Here is a 20,383-nt window from a genome sequence, read left to right as displayed (position 1 = left end):
CCATCTGAAAGCTAAGTGGAGGGGATGGGAGGAGGGGACAAGGTTGGGGATTGGAGGGGGGGGTTTCAAAGTTGGTGTGGGAGAGAGGGCTGGCAGGGCACAGTCCCCTTGGGGCAGGTCAAGGGACGGGTTACTCTTCAGCACAATGTCAGTGTGTACAGGGCAGGGCAGCTCCAACCTGTGTCTGGCGTGTACTTCGTGTCGTCTGTTTTCTGTGTCTCAGACTGTATGTTCCTTGGGTCTTGGTGCCTCCATAGCCTGGTGATCAGCAGGCACCTCGGTAGCCCTCCCAAGAGTCCGGAATGCATCACTTCACAGGCACAGAGCCTGTTGAGCCCTTCTCATCTCACAATTACAGCTTGATGCGTGGATCTCTTTGGCGTGTGCCACATCCTGGCTGTTTCTGAGCGTTCATCTCTTGCGGTGGCCAGCCAGGTGCTGCCTGCAGCTCTGCTCTTGAGTCTTCTGTTTCCACAGAGTCATCTTCTGGGGTTTCATCCCCGTGTCCTCACTGGTCTTAGGTCTTCCAGCTCAGCTTCTCACACATCCCTCATTCTAGTTTTGATGGCAGCTTTCTCTTGCGTGCGGCGGCAATTGCCTCTCCTTGGCAGGTCTGCTTTAGAGCATCTGTGCCATCGTGGCACCGCAGGGCTTCTCTGCCGGCATCATCTTCCCTATGGGAATTGTTCTCCTATCCTGTGGTCTTCTCATGTATCGTGGTCACGTTGCTTTACTTGATAAAGTGGAATCTTTCACTGAGCAAGGACAAGAGAGTCACAGAAAGTTACAGAGTTCTTGTGAAACAAAGATCGTGCTGTTCAAACAAGAAGATGAGGAGGTACTTGCTTTGCTTAAAATGTGGCAAAACTGCCAAAGTTGCTGTAGGTGAGTGATCTCTTCTGCTTGCTGCAAGATCATGAATATGAAAACCCCACCTCCAGCACTTAGGCTGCCCACCTCCAACTGAAGACCCCCACTCACTGTGTGTGCTGTAGCTCTAAATCAGAGCGAGACATTCACTAACCAATCAGAGTAGAATAACTGAATATGTATTAGGTGGAGGAAACTAACCAAAAGTGTGTGAATGTGTAGAGTTTTGTGACTTCAGGGGGCAGCTTTGCAGCTTACCACCTAGCACCTCATTTGTGCAAACATGCAATAAATGAAAATACCTTGGCTCTGTATGTATTTTGGCATCTTGCACACCAGGTGAATGACCCCACTTTTGGTATAACGAGGTATAACACTCGTGGCGTCCGTGTGTAGTCCTGGTCTGTGTGTGAGGGTTGGAGCTGCCCTGCCCAGGGGTGCAGCAGTATTGATGACAGGGTAGCGTAGCTTTATGAGGCTGTGGAAGTAAGTTGGTTTGGACCAGTTCTGTTGGCAGAGACCATATGGTCCATCTCTGGGCCAATAGGTGTAGGCAGCTGCCACAGTTGTGTTTTCTTTACAGTCCGGGGCTAGGATTGGATCCAGCCGCACCTAGGCTCCTCTGAGAAGGACTTTAGAAAGCAAGGGGGTCCAGTCTGAACCTTGTGACTGGTTGGGAGCAGCAGTTAGTGTGGAAGGGGAGCGGGTCAGATCTGGAAGGTGCCTTAGCTTGCACAGATGGAGCTCCCTAGCTGGGTTTTCTTCTTCTAGCTGTAGTGAGAAGGTATATGCAAAAGGCAGAGAGACCTCTGGCCTCACCAAGCTACCTGTGGCTGTGCGGGTGACTTGCTTTACAGGGTGTGTTTGTGTTGTTTCAGATGCAGAGCAACAAGCAGCACGGCCAAGGGCACGGAAGAGGGGAGCAGAGTGCCGGCTGAAGAAGGACAGTCATGCAGCTCCGGAGTATCGGCAGGACAGCTGGTGGTTCTGACAAGCCTGAGCTTCTCTGGCTGGATTTTCTGGGTGCGGATCCAAGTGTGAAGTGAGATGTTATCAGCAGAGCGGCCTCTGGCAAGGTGAGTGATGGATGGGGTGCTGAAGCAGCAGGTTTGGGGGGCAGTGTTATGCAGACGGACAAGCCAAAAGGCACGGAGGGAGCAGAGCGCTGGAAGGTGAGTTGGCTGACGGTGTTGGAGGGAAGAAGCAAGTGGTGGCTGTGTTGGCTGCCTTCTAGGTGTTGGGGTTTTTATTTTGGAGGCACAAGGCCAGGAGCAGAGCAGGACATCAGCACTGCAGGTGACTCGGGGGAGGTGAGTAGTGACTAAGTGGGCTGAAATATGTTGTCACGTTGTCAGTTGTTTTAGGAGCATCCCTTGGTTGTGTTCATAGGTGGTACACAAGCCCTCCTAGTCCCCTGGGGTCCCCACCTGGATGATTCAGGATGGCCTGGTGCTGTGCATTGCATTTTCAGAGACAAACAGCAGCTTGGCAGCCTGTGGTCAGGACTCCAGAGAGATTTGAGAAGGCCCCAGAGCACCTTCTGCATCCTCTCTCAGTCAGCACGTGAGCGAAGTGATGCAGGATTCCCACCTCAGCGCCGGCCCCACGTGCCGTTCTTTTCCCCTGTGGTTCCAGACTGTCAGCAAGGGAGAGACTTGCTTCCCCTCCAGGTCCAAGTGTTTCCCAGTGTATGAGGGACCTGCCACAGAACCTGAGCTTTCCTATTGCATTGACTGAAGAGCTGCATAACACTTAGAGCCTGGTGTAGGTTGGCTTCTTCCTGCTAAGAAGCCATTTCTTTACAAAATGCTTTTCTTTGTCTAAGATGGAGACATACAAGTAGTGGTGACCAGATCTGTGCTTGAAAATGGACTTGATGGAAAGTACCAAACTTGTCTTTTGTTGCAACCCATAATGATTTTTTTGGCCTCTTTTTTGTACTGCTTCTCAAATACAGTTTTCCAGCCTTTTTTTTAAATTTAAGCAGCCATTGAAAGAAAAACCAGCACTCAGAATATTGATGGAAAAATAATTGTGAACAATTTCAAAACTTCACAGATTTGTTTATAAGATTAATTTATTTGAAAAAGTGACACACTTGTTGCTAATCAATTAATAACACACTATTTTCACTTCATAATGGAGTCACAAGCTGCTGTCCTCAGACCCTGATCTCTGGGAGGCTCTTTGTAGAAAATCATGCATAGGAATAGGATCATCCTCTAGGAAAGCTGGAAACACTGTGGTTCATAAATTGGATTCTTTTGTGGAGTAAAACCTGGCCGTGTTGGGCAAGCCTCCTGGAAATACCCCTGCTTTCCTAGGAACTTGCTGGAGAAATCCCCAGGCAGACTGACCATGACACCTGAAGCAGATACCAGCCACTGGTGTGTTCAGATGCTGAATGAATATTTCTCGTGTTCCCTTTGAACTGCTGGAAACCTGCCAGAGTTAAATCCTATCTTTCATTTCTGGAGCTTTGCTGTTTTCCTTATTTTTTTGCCTAAGGTGCATGATCTGAGGTGTTAGTGTTTGAACTTGGACTGGAAGATGCAGTTAAAATACTCGTCTTTATGCAGAAAGCAACCAGGGGAGACATTCTCGAGTGTAAGTGTGGTAATTAATAAGATTGTAATGATGAGAAAATCAGCCTTTCTTCTGGAAATCGCTAGCAAGTTACAACCAAAGAAAGAAGTGGATGTCAGGATAAGGAACCCTGTGACCATATGGCATTGGAAGACATGCATTAGGTGTTCTCTCTGTGGTTTGGCTTGACAAAACCAGTGTGGAAAAGACAGCTGAGGAGGTTCTGCTCCTCTGTGTCATGATAGAAAAGGAAAATGATAATGAAATGTGAAACTCTGAAGTAGCTCAGCAAATTTCAGTGTTCTGCTTATTACAGGGACAACTGAAATTCCCCATATAGATTCTGTGCTTTAAAATACAACAATTCAAATGAATAAAACTGATCTCAGCTGGTGCATTTCTTGACCAAGTGGGGTTCTGTGGTCTCTCTGAGCAGCCTATCAGCTGAACTGCTGGGATTTTCCATTTCTTGGTGTTTTGTTTTTTTTTTTTTTTAATTTTTACATGACTAAGAGTGAGTTATGTGGAAAATCAACTCCAGGAAGCTTATCTCAGTGGAACCCAAGAAACAGTAACATGAATAAATTAGGATGAACTATAGCCTGAGATGAGCTTTACTAATCAGGTTAAAAGAAGATACAGAGACCTGAGAGTATTTTAATGTTACATAAATAAATTTTTATCTATATAACAGCATTGCCTGACTTGGTTTATTTCTCCATGTAGAAAAACTCATAGGTATGTAAAGCAAAAAGCTCTGGTCCTAAGAGGCAGTATGGGTTACTTTAATATATGCCAATTGGTGTGGGGAGAAATTCTGTTGTAGTAAAAATATCTCCATCTAGCCGACTTTATTTGTTTACAAAGCTTTAGTACCAAAAAATACATTAATAAAAGAGGCTAGAAAAACTTCTTGGAAATCTTAGTCTGTACTTGCAAAGGATTCTTTTAACAATTTTAAATAAAGACTTTCCAGAATTTGCTGGGGGGGTGGGGGGAGGAAAAGAGATTGACCTGGAAAACCATGCTGACTGCCAGAGGAAGAACATTTGGCATCTGATTTTTTTGTAAAAAAAACTTTGTTACCTAACCAAACACTTTGACTTATGGGTTTTATCAAAGGTAAAAAAAATTGTCAAAACATCCGACACTAATCTGAAACTAATTTGTTGTCTAATCTAAAATAACCTCTCTGAGCAGGGCTTGGCCTGCTAAAGTCACAGCTCTGATCTTGAGGGAGTGAGTCCTCAGAGAAGAGCAGGGACAGGACTGATGTCATTCACAACATTTTTCCCTGGCTGCCTGGAGCCTGATAGCTGGTTCCAGCTCTTCTATGTTCAGCAGGGATCAGTGGGAATCTCAGCAGGAGTTTTAAACACCCCCCCTCTGTCTCCCAGCAAAGGTCTGCTGTTGTGTGTTCACATCTCCTTCACACTTTCCCTGCTCCTGCTTTTTCTCCAAGATCTTTTCTCCTCCTCTTTTGAGGAAGATGCCAGAGTGACAGTAACAAAAGCTGGAACTTTTGGTAAAAATACATTCAATATTTCTGCATGTCATGGACTTCTAGGCAGTGTTAGGTGCTTGCTACAGCTACAGCCATCTCCAGGTTTTCTCTTAACTCTCTGCAAGGGAGCTGTGCATAGTGTTAAATAGCATGATGCAAATCAGACTCACCATAAACTCCTGTGAGATGTGCAGTTGTTGTACAGAGCATCTTTGAAAGGGGAGCAAAAGCAAAGCTCAAGGGATGACATGATACCTCTCTAATGGTTTCCTGACTGATTTGCATGTATGCAGATTTATGCATTCTGTTTGTATGTACTTGTTTCCCAAAGCTCTGTATGATTCATTTATTTCATCCTGGTTTTGTAGTAGCTTGAAATTTATCCATGCACTGTTCAATATCTGGTCCTATTGCCCTCAAAAGTGTTGAGATTCCTCAATCACATTCAGCTGTTCCCCCTAAATGACTTCTTCAGGATCAGGTTGAAAGCATCTGAGGAACAGAAACAGTCTTTCTTATGCTGTAATGACAGGTACATTTTCACTTTGTCAGTTGAAAGGTAACTAGGTCCACAGATGAGGCTCTGGAGGAATGGTTCAAGATGCAGCTTCTCCCAGCTCAGATGCATTACACAGACTTGCAGACTGCTGCTGAGGTAAATCCTTTTCTTACTTTCTCTCCCTCAGCAGAAGAATTCAAAGCTCTACTAATTGCAGGGGACCTTGGGTGGTTCTTCCTAGAGAAATTAAGTGGACAAATTAAAATGCAGCTTTCATGGCATTTTGACTGACACCTCTTGTGCCTGGAGGTCAAATGTTTTCATTTATTTATGGAACGTGGCATTGTTGTAAGGAAGTAGAAGTTGTATGCTGTTGTTGTTATTATTATTTCTACTACTACTGTTTTGTTATTTTCAAGTTAGCAGTTAGATGCAGAGCAACAAGCAGCATGCTTGCTTTCCTTCTTTATGAGTTTCTTTCTTTCCAAATGTATGTATTTCTTTCTAAATCTTTCTTTCTTAATATCTTTATCAATTTCTTTATCTCTGAATTTCTTTCTTCCTTTCTCTCCACATGACTTTCTCTCTACAAACTACCTTTTCTTTCTGGCTGCATCTTTTCTTCCTTGCTTTCTTGCCCCCTTTCCTGCTTTAGCACCCCCGTTCCGGCTGTCTCCCCCCCGGCTTCCCCCCTTTCCCGCCCCTTTTCTCGCTCCCCCCCCCCCCTTTCTTACCCTCCCTCTTTATTTCTCTCTCCCGTCCCCGCCGGGAGGGGGGGGAGGGGTCGGACGGTTGGGGGGGGGGGCGCCTGAGCGGGGGTCGCGCGCCTGCGGGGGGGGGGACCCGCCCGGGGAGGGGCGGGGCGGGCGGGGCGCGTGCCCCCTGCGGCGGGAAGCGCGGGGGCGTCTCGCGGGGGCGTCTCTAGCGGGGGCGGGGGGAGCAGCGGCCGCTGAGGGGGAGAGATGGATCCCGGGGGGGGTGGTCGCTTCTTGACAGGGCAGAGGGGGCAGGAGTGGGAGCAGGGCCGTGTACCGGGTGGTGCTGTGCAGAGCTGCCGTGCGGGGGCCGGCTCAGCGCCCCTCTGTCCTCCCGGCAGAGGAGCAGGGACTTCTTGGTCCTGACCTTGTCCTTCTGCCGTGGCACCAGCTGCTGGTGGAGAAGAAAGAAGAGGCATCCGATGTGTGGGGAAGGAGCCGCGAGTCAAGAGCGAGTGAGAAGAGGAGCAGAGGACTGAAGGGGAGGAAGGAGAAAGGCACTGCGGGCAAAGGGACCTGCCCATCACAAGAGCTGTGGTAACAAAACAGCCTTAATAATTCCTTCCTTCCTTCCTTCCTTCCTTCCTTCCTTCCTTCCTTCCTTCCTTCCTTCCTTCCTTCCTTCCTTCCTTCCTTCCTTCCTTCCTTCCTTCCTTCCTTCCTTCCTTCCTTCCTTCCTTCCTTCCTTCCTTCCTTCCTTCCTTCCTTCCTTCCTTCCTTCCTTCCTTCCTTCCTTCCTTCCTTCCTTCCTTCCTTCCTTCCTTCCTTCCTTCCTTCCTTCCTTCCTTCCTTCCTTCCTTCCTTCCTTCCTTCCGCCAGGGTTCTCACCCACCCATCCTCTTGGTTTTGATGACAGCTTCTTCTAACAGGTTGTTATACTGAACTTATTTCTTGTACTGCCACAGAGCCTCCCTTGCCTCAGTGTCCCCTCTCAGTAGGCGGTCTTACTGCCTCTCAGCAGTTGTCCAGCTGTCCTGGAGCCGTTCTTCTCACTGAGCGTTCTGTATGTGTGGGGCTTAAAGCTCAGAGGTGTGATGTTTAATGGCAGGCTGCAGTTGTAATCTAGATGGTATTCCCAAAGAGGAATACGATCTCTGGACTCTTCAAGCCCTGGATCATGGCACAGCAGATTTGTGTAATCGTGTTTTTCAGGTGCAGAGCCATCGGATGCAAACTAAACAACAGCAGAGGTGGGAGCAGAGCACCACGAGAAGGTTCGTTAGCTTGCGGTGTCAGAGGAAGTGGCTCTGGTGGCCAGATCTATCTCAGAGGGTTTGTTTGTTTGAGGGTGCAAAGTGACAAAGGAAGCCTGATGTTGGACCCGGAGCTGGCTCGTGCAAGGTGAGCAATGAATGGTGGGCTGACCAGACCCATCCCACAGGGAGGTCTGCTGCCTCCCTGGGGCTCGCATTAGAGATGTTAAAAGGAAACTCTAGTATTGTAAATCCCTCTGATTACTACCCACTGCTGATTTTTCAGGTTGGCAGTGACAAAATTATTACAAGAAATGTAAGGGCAATGAAGAGAGACTTCAGGGCCCTGGGACAGCTGGTTAGGGGGTCTGGAGCGCAAGTCGTGTTTGCCTCCATCCCTCCTGCAAGAATGGGTGGAGAGATAAACAGGAAGAGTTTGCTAATGAATGAATGGCTACAAGACTGGTGCCAAAGGCAGGGCTTTGGTTTTTTTGATCATGGGCTGCTATATGAGACACCTGGCCTGATGGTGGCAGGTGAGATGCACCTGTCCCAGAGGGGGAAAAGGCTTTTGGGGCAGGACTTAGCAGGGCTCATTGAGAGAGCTTTAAACTAGATGTGAAGGGGGAAGGGGAGAAAACTGGGTCTGTTAGGGACAAGCCCAAGAGGAACATACCAGGGCCCGAAGGAAGGTGGTCTAAGGAGGATTTGGTTCCACCAGTGTGCTCTGCTTGCTTCCTGAAATGCCTGTACACCAATGCACGCAGCATGGGGAATAAACAGGAAGAGTTAGAGGTCTGTGTGCGGTCTAAGGGTTATGATCTGGTAGCAATAACAGAGACATGGTGGGACAGCTCACACGACTGGAACGTGGCCATGGATGGCTATGTGCTTTTTAGGAAAGATGGGTCGGTGAAGCGAGGTGGTGGAGTTGCTCTTTATGTGAGAGAGCAACTAGAATGTATCGAGTTTTGTGCAGGGGCTGATGAGGGGCAAGTTGAAAGTCTGTGGGTAAGAATTAAAGGGCATCTCTTAAACACCTCGGAGGGACAAAAGCTGTATGCTGAGGAGCAGCTGGGAAGGTGAGGCAGTTGTGGGCTGTGCCAGTGACTTTCTCTTTTTTTATTTGTCAGGCCCCCCTTCTCTCTCTCTCTTTCTCTGGATTTTGTCACCCCCATTTGTCTTTTTTGTCAGCCACGCATTTTCTTCCTGTCTCTTGTTTTTTGTTGGCCACCTCTTCTCTCTCTCTCTTGTCTCTTTTTCTCAGCCCCTCCTTCTTCTCTCTCCTCTGCTTCTTTCTTCTCTTTTCTGATGGACCCTCCTTCACTGTTTTTGTTGCCCCCCCCATTGTCTCTTTTTTTTGTAGGGCCTCCCTTCTCTCTCACTTTCTCCCCCCTCCCCCCCCTCAAATTTTTCTTGGCCCCTATTCACTTTTTTCTGTAGGCTTTTTTGTTTGTTTTTTTTTTATGTCAGCCCTTCCTTTTCTCTTACCTGATGCTCCACCCTTGTTTGTTTTTGGTTTTCAGGTTTTGTGGTTTTTTTGGCTCCCCTTCTCTCTCTTTTTTTAATGTTCACCCTCCCTTCTAAGTCTCTTTTATTTTGTCAGCTCCCCCTTTTCTATCTATCATTTTTTTTGCCCTTGTTCTCCCTATTTTTTTTCTGTTAGTCCCCCTTACGTCTCTTTTTTTGGTCAGCCTCCCTTCTCTCTCCCTTTTTTTGGTCCCTACCCCCTTTTCTCTTATTTTCAGTCCCCCCCCTTTTTTTTTCTCTGCCCTTCCCTTCTCTCTCTCTCTTTCTTCTCACCCTCCTCCATCTCTTTCCTCGTTTTTTTTTTTTTCCCCCCCTTCTCTCCTGTACTTTTTAAATATATCTGGCCTCTGCTCCTTTGTCTTTTTGTTTATTTTGCCTCTGCTTTCTTTCTTTTTGGTCACAGCCCCTCTTTTCTCTCCTGTTTTCTCTCAGCCCCCTTCTTGTCTCTTCCCCCCCTCCCTTTTCTGCCCCTTCATTTTTCTCTTTTACTGTCGCTTTGCCCTCTTCTTTTTGTTTTTCCTACACCCGCATTTCACATCCCCCTTTTCTCTTTCCTTTTTTCTCCCCTTTCTCTCTCTCTTTATTGTTACACTCCCCTTCTCTCTATTTTCCCCCTCTCCTTCTCGCTCTTTTTTTGCCTCCCTTTTCCCCTTTTTTCCTCTTTTCTCCATCTTTTTCCTTACCCCTCTTCTCTCTTTTTGTTGACTTTCCATTCTTTGCCTATTTTTTTTGCCCACTTTCTCCTCTTTCTTTTTGTCAAAACACCCACTTATCTCTCAGTTTTTTGTCAGTCTCCCTTTCTCTTTTTCCAGTCATTTAAGCTGTTGGCAATTTATAACAAATATTTTACTTTGCATCTAGACATATTTTTGAGAAGGGAGTCTTATAGGATCTAATTCTGTTTTGCTCTTTGGCGCTATCCACACATGGTCACACCAGAAATGAACTATAGCTCCATACCATTTGTTTTTAACCTTTCCCATACTGCCTAGCATGACACCACTCTTTTTTATCTATACCCAGTAAGAATTAAATTAAACTCCTACCTTGTTACTTTGCTGATGCGGTGGAAGTAGCAAAAGAGCAGGCAGTTTCACTTCCAGGAAGGCTGACTTTCTCTGCTTATGCTGTAAACTGAGAGAAAGTGAGAAACATGACTGCTGTTCCCCTGGCTGCATTTATACTTTCTGCTGGTCGCCCCCTCCCCTTTTCCAAGGGATTGTGGGAAGGGTGGTGGGTGGGACTTGGGGTATATTAGCTACAGCCTCTTGTCAGGGAGCTCAGTTCACTCTCAGGCTTCTCTGGGATTAGAGCTCTCTAGTTCTCACAGGTGAAGGCACTTCTTGAGCTAAGCTATTCAGGAATGCAAGTTACGGTGTTTGGAGAAACTGAAGCACCCATTTAAGGTAAGAGTTTTGGCTTTCATTTAAGCTTTGCTGCACATAATAGGTAATGCATTTTTGTGCCTTTTTTTTTTTTAATTTTCAGGTCAGTAACTTAACATTGCATATTGGGAGAAACAAAATAGTTTAATGGTATATTTTAGGTTTTTAGGGGTTTCTTAAATTTATTTTAGGTCCCTCATGGTTTTCAGGAGTTTCTAACTTTATTGATGTTGGAGTTTGGTGTATTTTAAGTATATTGCTGTGTGTTGGAGAGGTTGCTGATGTAGTTTCTGTGAACAGGACAGATGGTGACAACGTCTGTGGTGAAGGACCTTGGAGTCCTGGTAGACAAGAAATTATCCATGGGACAGCAATGTGCCCTTGCGGCCAGTAAGGTCAATGGTATCTTGAGGTACATTAAGAGGAGCGTGTTCAGCAGAGCGAGGGAAGTTTTCCTCATCCTCTACTTGGCCCTGGTGAGACCTCATTTGGAATATTGTGTCCAGTTCTGGGCTCCCCTGTTCAAGAGGGAGAGAGTCCAATGGAGGACTATGAGGATGATCAAGGGACTGAAACACCTGCCTTACAAGGAAAGGCTAAGAGACCTGGGGCTTTTCAGTCTAGAGGGAGGACTGAGGGGCCATCTAATTCATGTCTACAAATACATGAGAACTGGGCATCAAGAAGGCAGGGACAGGCTCTTTTCACTTGTGCCCTGTGTTAAGATGAGGGGCAATGGACTCAAACTCGGGCATAGGAAGTTCCACCTCAACATGAGGAAGAACTTCTTTACTGTGAGGGTTAAAGAGCACTGGAGCAGGCTCCCCGGAGAGGTTGTGGACTCGTCTTCTCTGGAGACTTCCAAGACCTGTCTAGATGCCTTTCGGATGGATCTGCCTTAGTTGTTTGTTTGGTGTGATGTGTGTTTTTTTTTGTTTTTCCATGGTCTGGCAGGGAAATTGGGCTCAATGATCTTTGGAGGTCCCTTCCAACCCCTAATATTCTGTGATTATCTAGCAGGGGTTATCATGAGCTTGTATATATATGTACATGGAGTTTTAGCACTTCCCAATGAAGTACATGGGACACAGGCATAGCATCTCTGGGCCTGTGGGATGGCTTATCACCTTTCCTAATCGCCCACAATGTGTTCTCCTGTCTCACGGGTCCTCATAGCTTGCAGCAGGTCCCTCGTCAGGACTGCACTTACATTATGGTCCTGTAGCAAAATCAAGAGACCACGGGGAGATGTAAGATATCAGTTGACTACAGAACAGGGGTAGGGCTGTGTTCCTGTTGAAGAGGAGGAGGAGGGTGTTGTGGGACATGTCTGCGGTGACACGTGCAGCACTTACTGCTGGCATTGTTTTTATGCAGGAGATGAAGATGAACCTTGTGACTACAGGAGCAACCTATTCAGCTCTTGCGGGGTTTTTATTGGCAAAGATGGATTCAGCCTTTCGGCCTTCTAAAAGATAAGTAGAGGGACCAGGGCTGGGCGGTGGATGCAGTGGGAATGGGCAGAGAACAAGGTCAGGAATGGCAGGCAGGAGTTTTAAGGTAGGGGAGAGGGCTGTGCGGGAGCAATCCCCTTTGGGTGGGTGAGGAGAGAGGATTACTCGTCATCATGACCCTAGCACGTGCTGGGCAGAGCAGCTCTAGCCTGTGTGTGTTACTGTGTAGTTTGTGTCTTCTGCGTCATGTACTCTGGAGCCTCCTCAGGTCTCGATGTTCTCTTAGTTCTGTCAGAGAACCTCACACATCTCAAATGCCATCGCTAGGGTCTCGAACGCCTGCACTCATCAGCACGGTGCCAGTCATCGGCTTCTCTCGTGTAACGAGTCCGAAGCGCGGGTCGGTCTCTCGCGTCAGAAGTTCACGGACGATCCTCTTCTGCAGCGTCGTTCCTGCTGCGTCGGCATCCTGTCTCTGGTAGCTGGTTTTCCCAAGCTGAGACTTCCCTGCATCTTTGTTCTTAGGTCTAGAAGCCGGTCTTCTTGCGCATCCCTCATCTGCTTTCCTGTTACTTCTTGTAATAGGCAGTTTTGTTTGACTCATTCTTCCGGCTGCCGCAGAGCCTCCTCGTCTCGCCATCGCGTCCCAGTAGGTCATCTTGCCCGAGAGTCTCTGAGTCTCCTCGCCGAGAGCTTTCTCTCCTCACTGAGTTGTGTGCTTTTGTAGGGTTGCTTGTAGTGTTTGTGTGTGGCTTGGAGCTGCTCTGCCCAGGGGTGCGGAGTCAGGGTTTGGTGGAAGAGCCGTAAGAACCTCTGGTCGGTGTGTCGCTATGCCTTGACTGTTGAGGCAAAGGTAGTTAGTAATCTCAGATGGATCAGCCACGGTGGGGATGGGCGGATGGTCACTGTAATAGTGTTTGATGGAGGCGATAGGAGCCTCATAGGATGAGATGTTCAGCGGTAGTGGAGCAGAATGATCCTTAAAGTTTGGGGGTGTTTTTTGTACCCCTAGGCCGTAGTTGCAGTCAAGAAAGTGTGGCATCTTAGAGATGGCATTATGGCTTGAATTCTTTTTATTTTGAAGGCAGAAGCAGTGAGCCTGGCAGATAGCGGCCCAAGAAGTGGCTCGTGCCAGGTGAGCAATGACTAGCGAGCTGAAGGAGCGAGGTTTCTCAGGTGCTGTACAGTTTGTGAAGCAATCCTTTTTTGTATTTGTTTTACAGGTGGTGCCCAAGCCTCTAGGCAGCAGTCCAAAAGGACTGAGGTGAGACAGGCAAGCACTCAAGGTGGAGGAGGAGGAGATGGGCATAGCTATGGACAGGCTGGATGAGGTAGTATCTCAGACCATGCCTTTGGCTTCACCTTTTGCAGGTGCGGCCCACAGCTCGACTTCTACGAAATCAGCTCCACAAAAGAAGTGAGGTTCTGACCTGTGAGGAGCCTCGGGCTCAGAGCAGATGGAGCTGCACCCAGGCTCCTCTCTGAGAAGCAGCGTAGAAAGTAAGCGCGTTGGTTCCTAAACACCTCAGAGGGACAAAGCTGCGCACTGAGGAGCGGTTGAGAAGGTGAGGCACTTGTGGCTGTATCGGTGACTTGAGAGTCAAGTATCTTATGGACAATACACGTAGGAAATCTGTCTTTTGCAGGTGCTGTGCGGGCCATCTTTGGAGTCGGATGAGCACTAGAGGCAAGCAGGACCGGTAGCAAGGAGGCTGCTGCAGCTGGTGCTTTCTCACAAGCACAATAGTAGTATCGATTATCTTAGGAGCTGCAAGGAATGATGGTCACAGCGTCTCTGGTATGAGTGCTAACGGAAACACAGGGGGTGTTTGGAGGAGTTGGGTGTCACAGAAGGGATTGGCCTTGATGGATGTGGTAATTGATGCAGGCACTGGTTGTTTTCTTATTGCAGGCAATGAGGAGGATCAGAGTGACTGCAGGAGCATTCCAGTCAGCTAACGTGGTTTTCCTCACTGACTTCAGACCACAATCCCTCTGAAAGATAAGTTGAGGGACCAGAGACTGGGAGGACCTAGGCAGGGGGAACAAGGTTGGGAATCGCAGGCAGGAGTTTGGAAGCTAGCACAGGGAGAGGGCTGTGCAGGAGCAGTCACCTTTGGGCAGGTGAGGGGAAGGGGTTACTTGTAGCTCAACTGTAGCATGTGCTGGGAAGGGCAGCTCCAGCCTGTGTCTGTGGTGGTGGCTGTAGTTTGTGTCGTCTGTCTTTGGTGTCTTAGAGCTTTCTCGGGTCTTGACGTCACCTTTGTTCTTTTGGACCCAGTTGTGCCTCTCGTGCACCATCGCTAGGGCCCGGAACACCTGTATTCACCAGCATATTTGCCAATCGGGAGCTTCTCGTCTTGCGTAACAACACGAAAGCACAGATCGGTCCTGCATCTCAGGAGTTTCTTAAGGTCTTCTTGCGTGACGTAGTCCCCGAGCATGTCGGCATCTCCAGTTCTCTGGCCATTGACTTTCTCAGACTGGGACTTCTTCCCCGCATCCTTACGTTCTCAGGTCTTGAAGCCGGGCTTCTCGCACATCCATCCTCTCGGTTTTGACTATAAACTCTTGTAATGGTCAGTTACGCTGAACTCATTCCCGGGGCTGCTGTAGAGCCGCCTCCCCTCAGCATCGCTTTCTCTTGAGCGGTCTCGCCCGACAGTGTTGGAGAGCGGAGCTGTTCTGTTCACCGAGAGTGTTTTCGTATAGTTTGTAGGGTCGTGTGGTGTCTCAGTCTGCACGTGTGTGTTTGGCTTGGAGCTGCTCTTCCCAGGGCTGTCAAGGACCGGCGGAGGAGAGTCTGGGATGTGTTTTGCTAAGGCTGGACCGTTCTGGCCAAGGCTGTATGGTCATCTTGGACCAAGTGGCCACTGTCAAGATGGGTTGATAGTCACTTCTGTGGTGTTCAGTGGAGATGACTTAAGCCTTCTGGCAGATTCTGTTTAGTTGTGCTGAGGCAGAGTGAACCTGAAAGATGTTAAGACTTGTCTGGGTGGAGTTAAAAGTTTGGGGTTGTGGCTTTTGGTTTTTTTGCTGCCTGTAGTTGTGTTCTAGATGTTATTAAATGGGAACAAGGTCTACGGAAGTGGTAAGCTAAGGAGCAGCCTCCTGGTGACTTGTGTCATACTTTTTCAGATGTTGGGTGAAAGGAGGAGCACCGAACAAATGAGGGAGGAGAGTGGAAGATGGAAGCAGTGAGGTAAGCAGGTTATTGATCCCAGAGGTGGCTTGTGTAGAGGTGAGTAATGACAGAGCAGATAATTTTCAGGTGTTGTATAATCGCTGAAGTCAGAAGCATCCCTTGTTTGTGTTTTACAGGTGTTCCCCAGGCCTCATAGCGGCAGAGACAAATGGCAGAAGGGTCAGGGTAACGGAGTGGGAAAAGGGACTTGTTGTGGCAGGCTGTTTCAGACATATTTCAGCAGCATGTGCCTTTTGCTTTGTCTTTTGCAGGTGCCACACCTGGGTCAAGCTCTAACGAACAACCTATGGGACAGAAGTGCCAGGATCTGATCTCTGAGGAGCCCAAGGCTAAGAGGGGATCCATCAGCACATAGGGCCCCTCTCTGAGAAGGAGTCTGGAAAGCAAGGGAGTCAGGTCCGAACCTCATGGCTCAGCAGGAGGCTCAGGCTTCTCCTCAACACGTCAGAGGGATCCAGCCATATGCTGAGGAGGTGCCAGGGAAGGTGAGGCAGTTGTGGGCCAAGGCAGTGACTTAGAGCAAGATACTTTGTAGATGCTAATTGTTTCCCTTTCATTTTGCAGGTCTCCTTAATGGCTTGAAGAGACAAAGCAGCCCGCATGGGAGCGTCTGGAGAAGGTGAGTCGGTTGTGGGCCAGGTCTGAAGTGAAGTATTTTATTGGCCCTCAGTTAACCATTTCTCTTTTGGTTTTGCAGGTGCTGTGCAGGCCTCATTTGGAGATGGATGTGCGGTTGAGGTGAGCAGGGGATGGGCATCCCTGCGGGCAGGCTGTTGTTTCAGGTGATATCTCAGCACTTGCCTTTTGCTTTGCCTTTTGCAGGCACAGCCCACAGCTCAAGGTCTACAAAACCAGCTCTGTGAAGGAAGCGAGGGCCTGACCTCTGAGGAGCCTGGGGCTGAGACTGGATCCAGTTGCACCTAGGCTCCTCTCTGGGAAGGAGTTAAGAAAGCAAGGGGGTCCAGCCCGAACCTTGGGGCACTGCAGGAGGTCCAGACATCCCTCTTTAACACTTTGGAGGGATGAAGCAGCCCCCAGGGGAGCATATAGACAAGGTGAGTTGGTTGTAGCCGAGGTCAATGAATTAGCGAGGTTTTATTTGCGGTCCACGGTCCATGTTTGGAATCGGTTGAGCACGGGACGTGACTCCTGCGTCCTTACGGGTTTAGGTCGTACCGTTCGGCTCTGTACATGTGCATCAGTCTGGATTTGTATTGTCTTGCTTTGTACATGTATTTAATGGCAGCGTATTGGCTTTGTTTTCCATTGATGTGTGACTGTATTGTATGTGTCTGGGCATTGTATTTTCTCTGGTGATGCATATCGAGCTCGGCGTTGTATCGGACCCGTTACTCGTGCGTCGTATCAGGCTTGGGGTTGGATGGGACCCGTCGCTGTTGCCTTGTATTTGACTTGGTGGTGTAATAGACTGTATGATGGCACTGTGCTTCACCATGTATTGTATCAGACTTTGTTGCATTGTGTGTGACTTGGAAGTCTATTTATGGCAATTCGGTTAAGCATTTATCTTTGAGTTTTGCGGATGCTGTACGGGCCACGTGTGGAATCGGATGAGGGTTTGAGGTGAGCGGAAGAAGACACCGGCTGGGCCGTTTCAGACATATTTCAGCAGCCTGTGCCTTTTGCTTTGTCCTTTTGCAGGTGCCACACCCAGGTTACGCTGTAAGGAGCCACCTCCAAGATAGAAGCGTGAGGATCTGACCTCTGAGGAGCCCAAGGCTAGGACCGGATCCAGCAGCACATAGGGCCCCTTTCTGAGAAGGAGTTTGGAAACCAAGGGAGTCCAGTCTGAACCTCATGGCTCAGCAGGAGGCTCAGGCTTCTCCTCAACATGTCAGAGGCATCCAGACATATGCTGAAGAGGTACCAGAGAAGGTGAGGCGGTTGTGGGCCAAGGCAGTGACTTAGAGCAAGATACTTTGTGGATGCTAATTGTTTCCCTTTCGTTTTGCAGGTCTCCTTAATGCTTCGGAGAGACAAAGCAGCCCGCACGGGAGCGTCTGGAGAAGGTGAGTCGATTGTGGGCCAGGTCTGAAGTGAAGTATTTTATCGGCCCTCAGTTAAGCATTTCTCTTTTGGTTTTGCAGGTGCCGCGCAGGCCACATTTTGAATCGGATGAGCATTTGAGGTGAGCTGAAGAAGGGAGTCACCATGGCCAGACCGTTTCAGACACGTTTCAGCAGCGTGCGCCTTTTGCTTTGTCTTTTGCAGGTGCCGCACCCGGGTCACGCCGTAAGGAGCCACCTTTGGGACAGAAGCGTGAGGATCCGACCTTTGAGGAGCCCGAGGCCAGGAACGGGTGTAGCAGCACCTCGAGCCCCTCTCTGAGAAGGAGTTAGAAAGCAAGGGGCTCTATTCTGAGCCTCAAAGCTACAGAGGTTCAGATGCTTCTTTAACACTTGATGCTTGAGAAGGGACCAGCCTGTTTGCTAAGGAGGAGGTGAGATAGTTGTAGTCTGGGCCAGTAAATTGGAGACAAAGATGTTATGGATCTGTGGTTAATTGTTTTCCTGTGGTTTTTCAGGTGCCACGCAGGCCACCTTTGGAATCGGATGAGCGCTCGAGGTGAGCCGGGCTGCTAGCAAAGAGGCTGCTGGGGCCGGTACCTTGTCTCAAGTACAACAGGAATTTTGTCTTCTGGTATTTTAGGTGCTATGAGGGATGACAGCAACAGCATCTCTGGGACGAGCAGGTGAGCAGAACACCACAGGGTTCTGAGGGGTTGGTGTTGCAGGAAGGGTCGGTATTGACATGGTATTTCCTGCATCGTCTGTGGGTGTTATATCGAAGGTGCTGAAGAGGAACCGTGTGACCGCAACGTCCCTGTCAGCTGATGCGATTTGCTTGATGACCATGGCTTCAGACCCCCAGACCTCAGCAAGATAAGTTGAGGGACCAGGGTCTGGGAAGCAGTGGGCAGAGGGGAGATGGTTGGGAATCGCAGGAAGGGGTTTTAAAGCAGGGGAGAGGGCTCTGCAGGAGCAGTTCCCTTTGGGCAGCCAAAGGCAGCAGGTCACTTCTCAGGAAGAGTCCAGCACGTGCCGGGCAGGGCAGCTCCAACCTGCGTGTGACGGTGTGTGGTTTGTTATCTGTGGTGTCTCGGAGGCTCCTCCAGTCTCGCTGTCTTCTCGGTGCTCTCAGAGCCCCTCGCCCATCTCGGGCACCATCCCTAGGGCTCAGAACGCCCACACTCATCAGCATAGCGCTTCAGCAGCCGCTTGTCTTTCATAAGAAGATACAAGTGTGAATCAGTCTTGCATTTCAGAAGATTCTTGCCGGTCCCCTGTATCGATACAGTTCCCAACTGCGTCGGCATCTCTGATCTCTCAATGCCCAGCTATAGTCTGGGACTTGTTAAGTGCATCTTGATGTTCCTAGGTCTTGAAGACAGGCTTCTTGCCCACCCATCCTCTCAGTTTTGACACCTTCTCGTCATGGGTTCTTACAGTGGACTTATTTCTTGTGCTGCCACAGAGCCTCTAACACCTCAGCATCGCCTCTCAGTAGGCAGTCGTCTTGCCTCTCAGTACGCGGTCTCGTCCAACAGTTCTGGATCCTGGAGATGTTCTTCTTACTGAGTGTTTCGTCTAATTGTTTGTGGGCTCGTTTCACGTTAGTCCGTGTGTATGTTCAGTTTGGAGCTGCTCTGCCCGGGGCTGCCAGAGGAGTCATAAGAGCCTCTGGTGTGAATGTTCCTGCGCCTTGAGCATCGAGGCCAAGGTTGTACGGTCATCTTGGCCGAATCAGCCATCGTTAGGATGGGTGGGCAGTCATCTCCACGGTGTTTAATGGAGATGATCGGAGCCTTGCGGGAGGGCTTGCTCAATAGTAGTGGAACCGATGGACTCTCAAAGGTGTTATGTCAAGTATGTGTGGGCCTTAAAGTTCCATGGTGGGATGCTTAGTAACAGGCTGGAGTTGAACTCCAAATGGTATTACTGAGGAGTAGCAAGTTCTGTGGAATCTGCAAGCTCTAGATTGTAATATGGCAATTCTGTGTAATTTTGTTTATCAGATAGAGAGCAATCGGACGCAAGCTCCACAACAGCAGAGGCGGGAGCAGAGCAACACGAGAAGGTTTGTTAGCGTGTGGTGTCGGAGGGAACCGGCTCCGGCGGCCGAATCCAGATCTCGGACGGTTTGTCTTCTTGAAGGTGGGATGCGATGGAGAAAGCTTTCTGTCAGCCCCCAGTTTGAGCAGGTTTGTGTCAGGCAGGCCAAAGCAGCAGTTACTTATAAGGTGTCGGATCGGTGGAGTCACAAGCATCCCTCGTATTTTCCGCTTGACAAATAACGTTCGGTCCATCCTCCAGAGCGTGGGATTGGAATTCCTGCGGGCAGGGTGTCGTTAGCAGTATTGCAGCTTGCGACTGTCTCTGCCGGTGTGGCACAGAGCTCCAGTTCTATGAAATTTAGTTTTGGAAAGGAAGCAAGGGTCTGAATTCTGAGGAGACTGAGGCGAAGACTGGATCCAGATGCACCTAGAGTCCTCTTTGAGAAGGAGTTTGGGAAGCAAGGAGGTCCAGCCTGAGCCTCATGATGTGGCATGAGTTTTAGATGTTCCTCTGGAATGTTTTGGAGGGAGGAAGCGGCCCCTGGGAAGGATATACAGAAGCCGAGTTTGTTGCCTGTGAGGTCAGCGAATCAAATGGAACTAATTTACTTTCAGTTACTCTTTTTATTCTTGGTTTTATTGCAGGACTGCAGTGCACGTCGGGTATCGGATGAGCATCAGGTACGACTCCTGTGTACGTACGGGTTTAGGTTGAACAGTCCAGGCTTATAATTTTCTGTGGTCTGGATTTGTTTTATATTGCTTTCTGAGTGTATTTAATGGCAGTGTATTGACTATGTATTTCATGACTGTGTTTCTCTTGCATCTATGATCATCTTGTATGTGTCTGGGTGTTGCATTTTACGTAGCGACGCGTATCGCATTAGTACGGCTTTGTATAGGGTTTGTCGCTCTGATGTAGTACCAAAATTATCGATGGGATGTGTCACTATCAAATTATTTGACTTGCAGATGTATGCGATTTTGTGTAACCATGTGTAACTCGTACGCATGTACGTTCACTTATTTCCTTTGTGCAGTTTGTATAATTGTAATGTATTTGCCGTGACAGTCGTTCCTCATAGCGGCAAATAATCGGGGTCGTCTCAGACTCGTCATCGTCCTCTGTGGTGTTGCTTGACCATCCACGTATAGCCTGTGAGTTGTTGTAGTCGAGTGGTAAGAGGTGCTTTGCATTTGATTAACCGTTGTATTGGACTCATCGGTAACCCTTTGAGTCAGTGATGTACTAGATTTGACTGAACTGTCCTTTACCATGTATTGTATAAGATGTTGTACTAAAGCCTTGTATGTGATTGTATATTGT

General features: G+C 48.6%; 3 long non-coding RNA genes across 6 annotated transcripts; all 3 read left to right on the top strand.

The window, feature by feature from the left end:
• The first annotated feature begins 95 nt into the window (after positions 1-95).
• LOC127394642 (uncharacterized) lies at positions 96-4,152 on the top strand. Of its 2 annotated transcripts, XR_007891665.1 has the most exons (3): positions 96-1,946; positions 2,105-2,180; positions 2,260-4,152. It is a non-coding gene; the product is annotated as an uncharacterized LOC127394642 (long non-coding RNA). The 2 variants fall into 2 exon arrangements; XR_007891666.1 differs by lacking the exon at positions 2,105-2,180.
• A 2,550-nt stretch (positions 4,153-6,702) lies between these two features.
• Positions 6,703-13,163, top strand: LOC127394646 (uncharacterized). Of its 2 annotated transcripts, none has more exons than XR_007891670.1 (5): positions 6,703-6,751; positions 7,367-7,428; positions 11,700-12,911; positions 13,000-13,040; positions 13,148-13,163. It is a non-coding gene; the product is annotated as an uncharacterized LOC127394646 (long non-coding RNA). The 2 variants fall into 2 exon arrangements; XR_007891669.1 differs by having other exon boundaries at positions 7,367-7,555.
• A 1,938-nt stretch (positions 13,164-15,101) lies between these two features.
• LOC127394641 (uncharacterized) lies at positions 15,102-19,212 on the top strand. 2 transcript variants are annotated; one of them, XR_007891664.1, is made up of 12 exons: positions 15,102-15,140; positions 15,233-15,466; positions 15,546-15,600; positions 15,679-15,719; positions 15,804-16,036; positions 16,644-16,877; positions 16,957-17,011; positions 17,090-17,130; positions 17,214-17,442; positions 17,527-17,567; positions 17,652-17,694; positions 17,793-19,212. It is a non-coding gene; the product is annotated as an uncharacterized LOC127394641 (long non-coding RNA). The 2 variants fall into 2 exon arrangements; XR_007891663.1 differs by having other exon boundaries at positions 15,102-15,146.
• Positions 19,213-20,383: the final 1,171 nt, after the last annotated feature.

Source organism: Apus apus, chromosome 26, assembly GCF_020740795.1.
Source record: "Apus apus isolate bApuApu2 chromosome 26, bApuApu2.pri.cur, whole genome shotgun sequence".
Taxonomy (NCBI): Eukaryota; Metazoa; Chordata; class Aves; order Apodiformes; family Apodidae; genus Apus; species Apus apus.
The sequence above is the reverse complement of the archived record's forward strand: the minus strand, read 5'-3'. Positions and strand labels throughout refer to the sequence as shown.